The sequence below is a fragment of the Schistocerca cancellata genome, chromosome 2, assembly GCF_023864275.1.
Source record: "Schistocerca cancellata isolate TAMUIC-IGC-003103 chromosome 2, iqSchCanc2.1, whole genome shotgun sequence".
NCBI lineage: Eukaryota > Metazoa > Arthropoda > Insecta > Orthoptera > Acrididae > Schistocerca > Schistocerca cancellata.
Genome location: NC_064627.1, coordinates 650,249,868 through 650,259,510, shown reverse-complemented (window position 1 = coordinate 650,259,510; position 9,643 = coordinate 650,249,868). Strand labels below are relative to the sequence as shown.

The 9,643-nt window shown below is 38.7% G+C and overlaps 1 non-coding gene across 1 annotated transcript; it reads left to right on the top strand.

Moving 5' to 3' along the window:
- The first annotated feature begins 7,640 nt into the window (after nt 1–7,640).
- Nucleotides 7,641–7,715, top strand: Trnas-cga (transfer RNA serine (anticodon CGA)). Its single transcript has one exon. It is a non-coding gene; the product is annotated as a tRNA-Ser (tRNA).
- Nucleotides 7,716–9,643: the final 1,928 nt, after the last annotated feature.

Genomic DNA, 9,643 nt, shown 5'->3' with positions numbered 1-9,643 from the left:
AATACCATTACCTCTACAAGGACTACATTGTGTCTGCACCTTTCGTGGCCCACCATTACCATAATCTTTACCAGGACTACAGTGGGTCTGTTCTGTAATGATCTACCTACCAATATTCTTCAAAACTTCGACTGACTCTGCTGTGGGTCTTCTCTGTTGTGGCCCATTACCTGTCTGCTTGTCAAGAGTTAGCACTGTCTTTCCATTGGAAGGATAACCTGACTTCTTCAAGATAGCATGGAAATCCACTACTTCTGTGTGCATTTTCTTTTACTGATCAGACTTTGTACAATGTAATTACTACTGTGATGAATGAACAGGACTGGCTTTATGGACTGTGAGAAAATTTTTGCTTTTGACCAACATTGTATCAATAAGTGTGTGCATTTTATATATTTGTTATGGTTAATATAAAAAAATTTAGCAAATAATTATTGGGCATTGCCCAAAACAATTTGTGAATTTTTTTGTGGGGAGCATGGGGGCTATGTAATTAGGCTGTTTAGGTTTTTATGTTGGTAACGCCGCATAGCGCTCTGTACGAAAATCACTGACTGTGATGTGCAGCCTGTGGATGGTTGGACTCATTGTTGGAATTTTAATATACATTGTGTAGTGTTGGGCAGTTGGATGTGAACAGCCGATAGTGTTTGGCAGTTAGAGGCGAGCCGCCAGCAGTGGTGGATGTGGAGAGAGAGATGCCAGAGTTTTGAGAGGTTACTTTGAGCAGACGATCTGGACGTGTGTCCATCAGAAAAAGAAAATTTGTTTAATTGGATGTCACAAAATTATATATGATGACTTTTAAGGGAAATACATTGTGTGCTCTCTATCAAAATCTTTCATTTGCTAACTATGCCTGTAAGTAGTTAGTGCCTTCAGTAGTTAGAATCTTTTATTTAGCTGGCAGTATTGGCGTTCGTTGTATTGCAGTAGCTCGAGTAACGAAGATTTTTGTGAGGTAAGTAATTCATGAAAGGTATAGGTTACTGTTCGTCAGGGCCATTCTTTTGTAGGGATTATTGAAAGTCAGATTGCATTGCGCTAAGAAAAATTGTATGTCAGTTTAGTGATGATCAGAATAAGTAAAGAGAAAACTGTTTGAGTACGTTGAGTTTTTCTCAGCTGTTTGAAAATCAAATAATATACCAGCACAGTCATTCATAATTTTCCAAAGGGAACATTTCATCACAAAAGTAGCTAATTCAGACTTATTTACAATCGACTTCCCAAATTGTAAATACTTCTCATGCTAACACTTTTTGGAATATCCAGCATCATGAATGAGTGTAGGCATAAGAAACATACATCTGAGGAAATATAAGCCGTTAGTTAAAAATAATTAACAGGCATAAAATATAGTCTGAAATAAATATATATTTAAAATGTGCAATAATTTCATTATTTAGTGTTACTTCAATGTAATAATTTTTTATTATAAAGCACAATGCACAACTATGATTTTCAAGTTCCAGAAAAGTTAATTTCACATAAGATGTAACAAAAAGTGAGTTGTGACGTACTCATTATACAGTGAGAGAGTGGACGCCAAAGAGAGTGAAAAAGACTTACTGAATCCACTATAGGTGAAAGCACAATATAAAATGAAGTGTAGGCAAGAGACACTATAGTGGGCAATGCCCTATTTTATTTTAGAAAAATTTTCAGTGTAGTTTGTAATATCTCTTTATATTCGATGAATTATTCTGATACAATTCTACCCTTTAATGACGTTAACTAATTTTCTGTCTTCATACTCGCAGAATCCATGCGAAAAGTAGTTCATACAATAGCTATGCCATGAGCGCATAAGTATTCTTTGTAGTACTCTCTCTGGTGGTTGTTAGAAAAAAAAGAAAGGGAGCTTCGGGGATTGTCTTCGTGCCGATTAGCATGAGCTTGGTTTGGAAGAACTGTAATTTGATTATTGAGATTTATCACAGAAGATAACTCATACGAACTGTACGATTAAAAAGGAAAAATATATATATATATATATATATATATATATATATATATATATATATATATTGTTCCTTCATAAAAAGGTGTGTATGTGACATTTGGGAATTAATGATATTTATCGATATATTGCGTAGTTGTTAATCAGAAGGGACTTCCGAAAGACTGGATACGAACCTGCATTTAATAATCCAAGAGCTCCATTACTTCTTCGGAAGGTTAAACTCCATCAAAGCCAAATATCCGCTTGATCTGAGGTTTCCCGACTGATTATACAACGCTCCCAAAATTACGAGGCATTTTATTTGTACAGATTAGCAGACTGCCGCAAAGCACGAGCCTGCAGAGAAGAAGAATCATCGCCTGATTTCATTCTAACAAGTAAAATTTCAGAATCATTTTTGAGTGACTGAGCTATGACTGTGTTTTCTATCATGAATGATTGATTGCTCGAACGAATTGAGAGCTACAGAATTACGTAGGTAGGAGGAAAAATTACAAGTTATTTGTTTATTTTGAATGGCTCGTGTCTCGCAGTAAATACAAAGAACACGTATATAGCAATTTAATCTGCATGTTTTCAAACTGAAAGTGATGACAAACGTTGTATTAAATAAACGATAAATATGTTATGCTGATGTAATGATAAACATAACACTATATTGAAAAAGTTATTACCTAATAAGTTTTTGTATCTATATGAACTGTTCAGCGTTTTGTCAGTGTATGTTATCCTGTTCGAAAATATGATACTGTTCAAAATAAACCAATTATTCAATGAAAGTTACACTGTACGAAGAAAAATTTCTCCGAAGTAATCCTTACAGGGTATTTCGATGCAATGTGGGTCATATGTATCCAAACAGTTTTAATTTGACCAATAAATTTATTAAATTTTTTTCATTTAAACTGTGACCATAAAAATGGATAAATGAAGTATCTTTGTTTTCTAAATGTTTAATGTTTTTGATGATCTGTTAAAAAATGAAGTAACCATTATGTTGAAAAACCAAAAGCATGACGGTGAATTTTTTGTAATTATAACGACTGTAATATTCATAGCTTACTTGAAAATGTATAAAACTTTCGATAAAGCAACTAATCAAATCTGGAATTTGCAATGGGATTTCAATCTACGGTTTTGTGGATGACCTGGGTGCTGTGAGGCGCAGAAAGGACAGAATAGAACGAAAAGACAACAATAGCAGGCAAGGTAGCCAGGATGCGCCCATAGCTGTTTCATGTCTGGCGACGTTAATATTTTTTGAGTGCTAACAGTGTGGATAATCGAGAGGTAGCGACTTTTGTGTCGTAACGCCGTATCAGGAAATTGCGGTTGTTGGATAATAAGATTATCCAGCATAAATCTATGATGAAATCTGGAGTCAATGCAACATCTAGAAAAATGGCTACCGTAAGCAACATGGTAGAAAAAAATTAATTCCATCTCACTGGAGACATGAAGAGCCTGGCTAATTATCGTTCTACATCTACAATTATAGCACAACAATAGCTACCTGCACGGTAAACAAGGCACGACCTTTTTTTATCCAAGCGAACAGATTAATTGTAATGAATATTGCAGTCAGGAACTTAATATGCACGTATTTAAAAGTTTCTGTAATATTCACTATCGTAAAGTCAGAAACTAATCCCGATTACCTTGCCACTATGTTTAAATAATTTTGAGTAAATGCAAACGGTCAGAAGACCGCTTAAAATAATTTCAGCATCACGACATGAAAGATTGTCGTATGTGTATTTAGCTGGAAAAGACAGCTTTCAATTTGTTTGTGTGGATATAAAATTGATTGATCGCAATCCTAATTCAATTAATGCTTCAAATTTTTAGATTACTTTCACTTAATTTTCAATAATTTAATTTTCATTAATACACAACTGCAAAATTCAAAGATGGTAGCCGTTGAGCTACGTCAGAGTCTCACAACTTTCATCCATCTTGATTCCAAATAGAACGTTTAAAATGAATTGTAATAAAATAAGTTCATTTCAGTAATAGTTATATAACTTCATGAAGAATAAAAGAAAATTGCTCCTTCAGTGCTGACGACCACAGATCTTCGTAAAATTAATATCTTTTTCAGAGAGACTGTCGTAAGATAAGATTACACCAATCTGTAATCCATTCGCTATAATGGTGAGGATAGACCTACAACGTAGGCAGTGAAGCGCCTAAATTATTGCAAATCGAGCCTTGTTATCCTCATTGTACTTTTGAAAGAGGTCCAGGATAAAACTAGTTGCCTAAAAATTAGCAGTATTCGATTAGGTAGGTTACGCATGTTCGCCCAGTATTCAAATATTATAAGAGTCACAAAATAGTGACAGTTATGCAGTGCAGATTAAATGACAATGTTCAGCTGAGTGAAGAAAAAGACTTTAGTTTTCTAGGACGATACGGGAGACATCGCCTGGGTCGGGCAATGCGCTGCCACAAAAAAGCGCGATAAAGTGGTCTGGTATTTTTTTTTTAGCTCCATAGGCATCAAAGCAGTTTCTTTCCAGTAACTTAAAATATTATTCTGTACCGTACTGCACATCCTAGAAAGCAAACACAGCTATTACAACAGCTAAAAATCGTTAGTTTCGTAGTTACGAAGAAGTACTTTCCCTACTACGAAATCATTAAAAAAGTTGATTACATGTACAAATTGTGCTTAAAGAAGTTTAGACGAATCGTCACACATGGAAACATAGGGTTTGGTTACAAGGTGAATACACCGGTACCTGTCAGATGACTGAAGTCAAGTAGAGATGGGCATGGCCAGTAGTGGGATGGGTGGCCATCCTGGTATGCGACGCGCTGTTGACAATTTTCGCTTTGCTTTTACGGCAGAAGTGTCAGGAAGGGTGGCAGCGCAGAGTCCGTGATGACCAGCCTTTGCGTAAGGTCCTGGTTTCAGTTCCAGTGTCCCTCCGCAGTGTCTCGTAAAACGAGAACATGCGACACTATTGATGTTGATCCGTCCCTCTCAGATGGGACGTTAAGCTAGACAGCCACCTCGCTGCTCTTAGAGAGGCGTAGGCTATGTGCCGGCACCTGCTTTCACCCTCTCCCTTCTCTCATGATCTCCAACGTATACACGACACACATTACAATCACTTGTACTTAACAGATACACTTACTCACGTAACTCTTACATTTCACGAAGGGAAGGTGCCTGTGGACGCGGGGCACAGAGAAAACCTTTCAAATTGTGTGGCTGAGTCTGCCATTGAGCCCCCAGCCAGTTATGCCATATGCGACTTCACCTTTTACTATATTACTAAAATGGTAAGCTAGTACTACACTTCACAGGGATTAGGATCATGATAATATACCTAAAGAATTTTAAGCAACTGGACCATTGTTTTCGTCTCAAAAATACAACACTGTTTTATAAAGGAGATATGAAAGCAATATTTGAACAATCTTTCGTTTCGCAGTTGTGATTACTTGTATCAGGTAAAAATACAGTCGCCAGTACAAATTGGACTCATAGTTTTGAAAAAAATGCTAATAATTTTAACTTTAACAGAATCGTTAGATAAAACGGAACCTTCTAGCATATATGTCGCGCGTCAAAAGATTCGCAGAATCAGTCACTATCAACACATTTTGTATACACATGTCTTCAATAAGATATTAACAGACTAGCAACACTCTCACAATAACTTTTCCTAGCTGCACTGTCTCGCTTTGCAAGAATATCGCTCTTACTATATCTTTCAAGCAATATGTAAGTCTACTTGTAGAACATAGGGCTCTCTCAATGCAATAACACTTAGCAATACTTGTTTGGAACACTCTTAATTCTGAATTGCAGTACAGAATTTTTAATTTTCTAGTGACTATGTTAACTGTGTGGCAGAACTAGTTGTGTATTTTTATGTATATTTAAGCATTTATACAAGAATGTAAAATTACCATGTAAACCATACGAATATTAATAATAATTATACAATTTTCAACTTTTTTTTCTATTACTTTTATATGAATGACTTCAAAACAGAATGAAACAGGAAGCTAGTTACTTTGTTCAGCAAGCAAATTATCGGTTCAGATTATATAATTTAAGAAGTGCAGTTTTCTCTGATTTTACTAGTGATGTTACATTTTAGCAATTTGTTTATTACTATTATTAACAAAACTAAACTGTCTCTTTATAATTAGATGCAACATTATTGATACTCAGGTTATGTGACTGATGTCAACAACTGTCTCGAAACAGACGAAGATTAAATTCCACAAATTAAGTCAAATCAAAGAAGATACTGATTCATACACCTTTAAAAATTTAGTAAAACAGCGCATTGGTTGGAGGCAATGATGCTTGATCTGCGGCAGTGATGGTGGATGCGTGGTTCAGCGTACAAACTGCTGTAATATAATCTTTATTTCCATACCCACACACCATAGAGCATTGCACACTTAGTAATCTGGTTATGCGACCAACCGAGACTTATTTCCAGCAAGGTTGCACGTAATATAGCCCCGGTTCCACTACAAAGTGCTGACAATCTAAACCATGGCCAGCCATTGGGTGCCAAACTTCATGCGGACCTAGTGTGTAGGCCCCGAGTGGACCAAGGCTCGCTCTGTCTCGGCTTTGGGCGGCACTTCTCGGGAACACTCCCTACAACGCGACAATTCATTTAATATTGCGGTGTGTCATTTCTCGGCCGCCAAAATTCTCTTCAGTTCAGCAGAATCGTGGCGTCAGCGCTGTTTACCCTTGCTATTTGTTCTTGTATGAAGCACATTCACAGGTCCAGTGGCCGTTTGCACAAAAAGAGGCAGTCTAGCGATCTATCCTCACAAGCCTTTAAAAATCAATGTGAATGACAGAAGAGAGGGATGGGAATTCTCAGTATACATATTATAGTCGCATAAGCAAAGGGTACTGCAAATGTGCTATGAAAAGACATTACAATACCACACAGAAAAAACATAAAGATTTAGTTGACAAAGAAGGAGCAAAAATTATAACGATTGACCAGATGCGCTTCATTAAGGGAGCATGGTTACAACGATTTTTCGATATATAACACTCCCCATTGTTGAATTAATGAAGGAAAAATGAGTGCAGGTACGAAAATTAGAACATCCTGAATGGATTGCAGACTGCACATTTTAAGTGGGCTTGATGCACACTGTCCACAGTAACACGCTGCAAGGTGAGAAACAACTTTGTTGTGGTTTAATTGGGATGCATTTAAAAAGCAAATCGCTTTGCTGAAGGGACTCATTCTGACAAACACAACCCTGTTCCCGAAGCTCACGTTCAATAAAACGCGAGGTTATAGTAGTATTGTGGCCTTGAAAGAAGTACAAGGATATGAAACTTCCTGGAAGATTAAAACTGTGTGCCGGACCGAGACTCGAAATCGGGACCTTTGCCTTTCGCGGGCAAGTGCTCTACCAACTGAGCTACCCAAGCATGACTGAGGCCCCGTGCTCACAGCTTTACTTCTGCCAGTACCTCGTCTCCTACACTGCAGAGTGCAAATCTCATTCTGGAAACATCCCCCAGGCTGTGGCTAAGCCATGTCTCCGCAATATCCTTACTTTCAGGAGTGCTAGTTCTGCAAGTTTCGCAGGAGAGCTTCTGTAAAGTTTGGAAGGTAGGAGACGAGGTACTGCAAGAAGTAAAGCTGTGAGGACAGGGCGTGATTCGTGCTTGGATAGCTCAGTTGGTAGAGCACTTGCCCGCGAAAGGCAAAGGTCCCGAGTTCGAGTCTCGGTCCGGCACACAGTTTTAATCTGCCAGGAAGCTTCATATCAGCGCACACTCCGCTGCAGAGTCCAAATCTCATTCTAGTACAAGGATATCGTTTTGAGGACACTGCCACTCTTACATCTGTTTTCACCGCGCGGGGTAGCCGTGCTGTCTTTGACGCCTTGCCACGGTTCGCCCCCCCCCCCTCCCCCGTCGGAGGTTCGAGTCCTCCCTCGAGCATGGATGGCATGGGTCTGTGTGTAGTAAGAGTAAAAGATAGATTAAGTAGTGTGTAAGCCTAGCGACCGGTGACCTCAGCAGTTTGGTCCCATAGGAACTTACCAAACATTTCTATCGATTTTCGAACTATTTCGAGACCATTTGCTGTTTCAGACGTTTGCATGTGCGGATATTGCTGATTGATCTGCAAGGTAGTTCTCGTTTTAAAGACAAATCCTCTTGCGTCAAAACTGTCCACGACTTCTACATTGATTTCCTCAGATAGAGTTCTCACGTCTCCATAATGAATCTGCATGAAAGGCCCTTTTTTCGATTATGAAACTAAGAGTCACGATTATATGGCAACCTGAGTGCGAAAGCCGGCCGCGGTGGTCTAGCGGTTCTAGGCGCTCAGTCCGGAACCGCGCGACTGCTACGGTCGCAGGTTCGAATCCTGCCTCGGGCATGGATGTGTGTGATGTTCTTAGGTTAGTTAGGTTTAAGTAGTTCTAAGTTGTAGGGGACTGATGACCACAGCAGTTAAGTCCCATAGTGCTCAGAGCCATTTGCACCATTTTTTTGAATGCGAAAATCTGTGAAATTGTTTATATCTATCCATAGGCCGACAGTTTGTATCAGATAAAAATTATATTATGTCTTCCGTATGCCAAAAGTAAATAAATAATACTGAAAACTTGTTTTTCTTATCTGTGTTGTTGAGAAATGTGAAATATAAAACCAAGTCGTATACAGTGCATTTGCACTGCCATTTAAATGTGGCTCGTTCACAGTTCCCCCTGTTCATTCTCAGACAGCAGTAAGTGAAATATGCGCGAGGCTGAGTGATATGGCACTCATGCTAGGTCACGTCTCGCCAGCCGACTTACTGGCCGCCCCTGGTCTAAACTAGAGGCTAGCTACTCACTGATTGCCGTTCTTCTCTTGGTGCGATAACTACGCGCACTTAAGCTTTCCACTTTGGAGCCCTACCTCTTATACCGGTAGTCTGCCCTAAGAGTCGTCAGTTGCATTTTCTCTGGTGTTTCGATAGATACTTGCAATTTTGCTTCTGCAGTGTGTATCTGGAGTCAGCCCAAGCAAATAGTACTCGTCACGACATTCAAGCGACGCCCAGTGTCAGCAGAAAGTCTCAGATTGTTTCCCGTTACAAACAAAACTATTTTTAGAGCAGAATTTTATGCGCCCATTCGACAGAGCAGTTCCACATTAGTCTAGTGCGACATACGTTTATTCAAAAGGTGTTGATAGGAAGAGCAAAATAAGGATAACCAGTACTGCAGCAAAGACTGAGTAGTGTTGCGCTGCACTATCTTCTACCGGCATACAACAGCACTTCTCAGTTCCTGCTGGATTACTGATTATACTTTGTATTTTGCTCGTCCTGTTAACACATACCTAAAAAAGGCCAATATCGCACTAGGCTAATCTGGGACCTCTCTGTCAAACCGACACACAAAATTCTGCTTTAAAAATCATTTTGTTTGTAACGAGAAAGAAACATTAGACATGATAAGTAGTATTTGTTTGGGTGGATTCCAGTACACATGGCAAAAAACGAAATTGCATATATTGGTCGAAACGTCAGAGAAAATGTGCCTGACGACTCTAAGGAGAGACACCTTGTAGACAGAGGGACTTACCTACATCTTTTCCCTCTCTAACATTTCTAGCTATCGAACCCTGTGTATAAATCAGTAACAGCAGTAACAGAATCACTATTT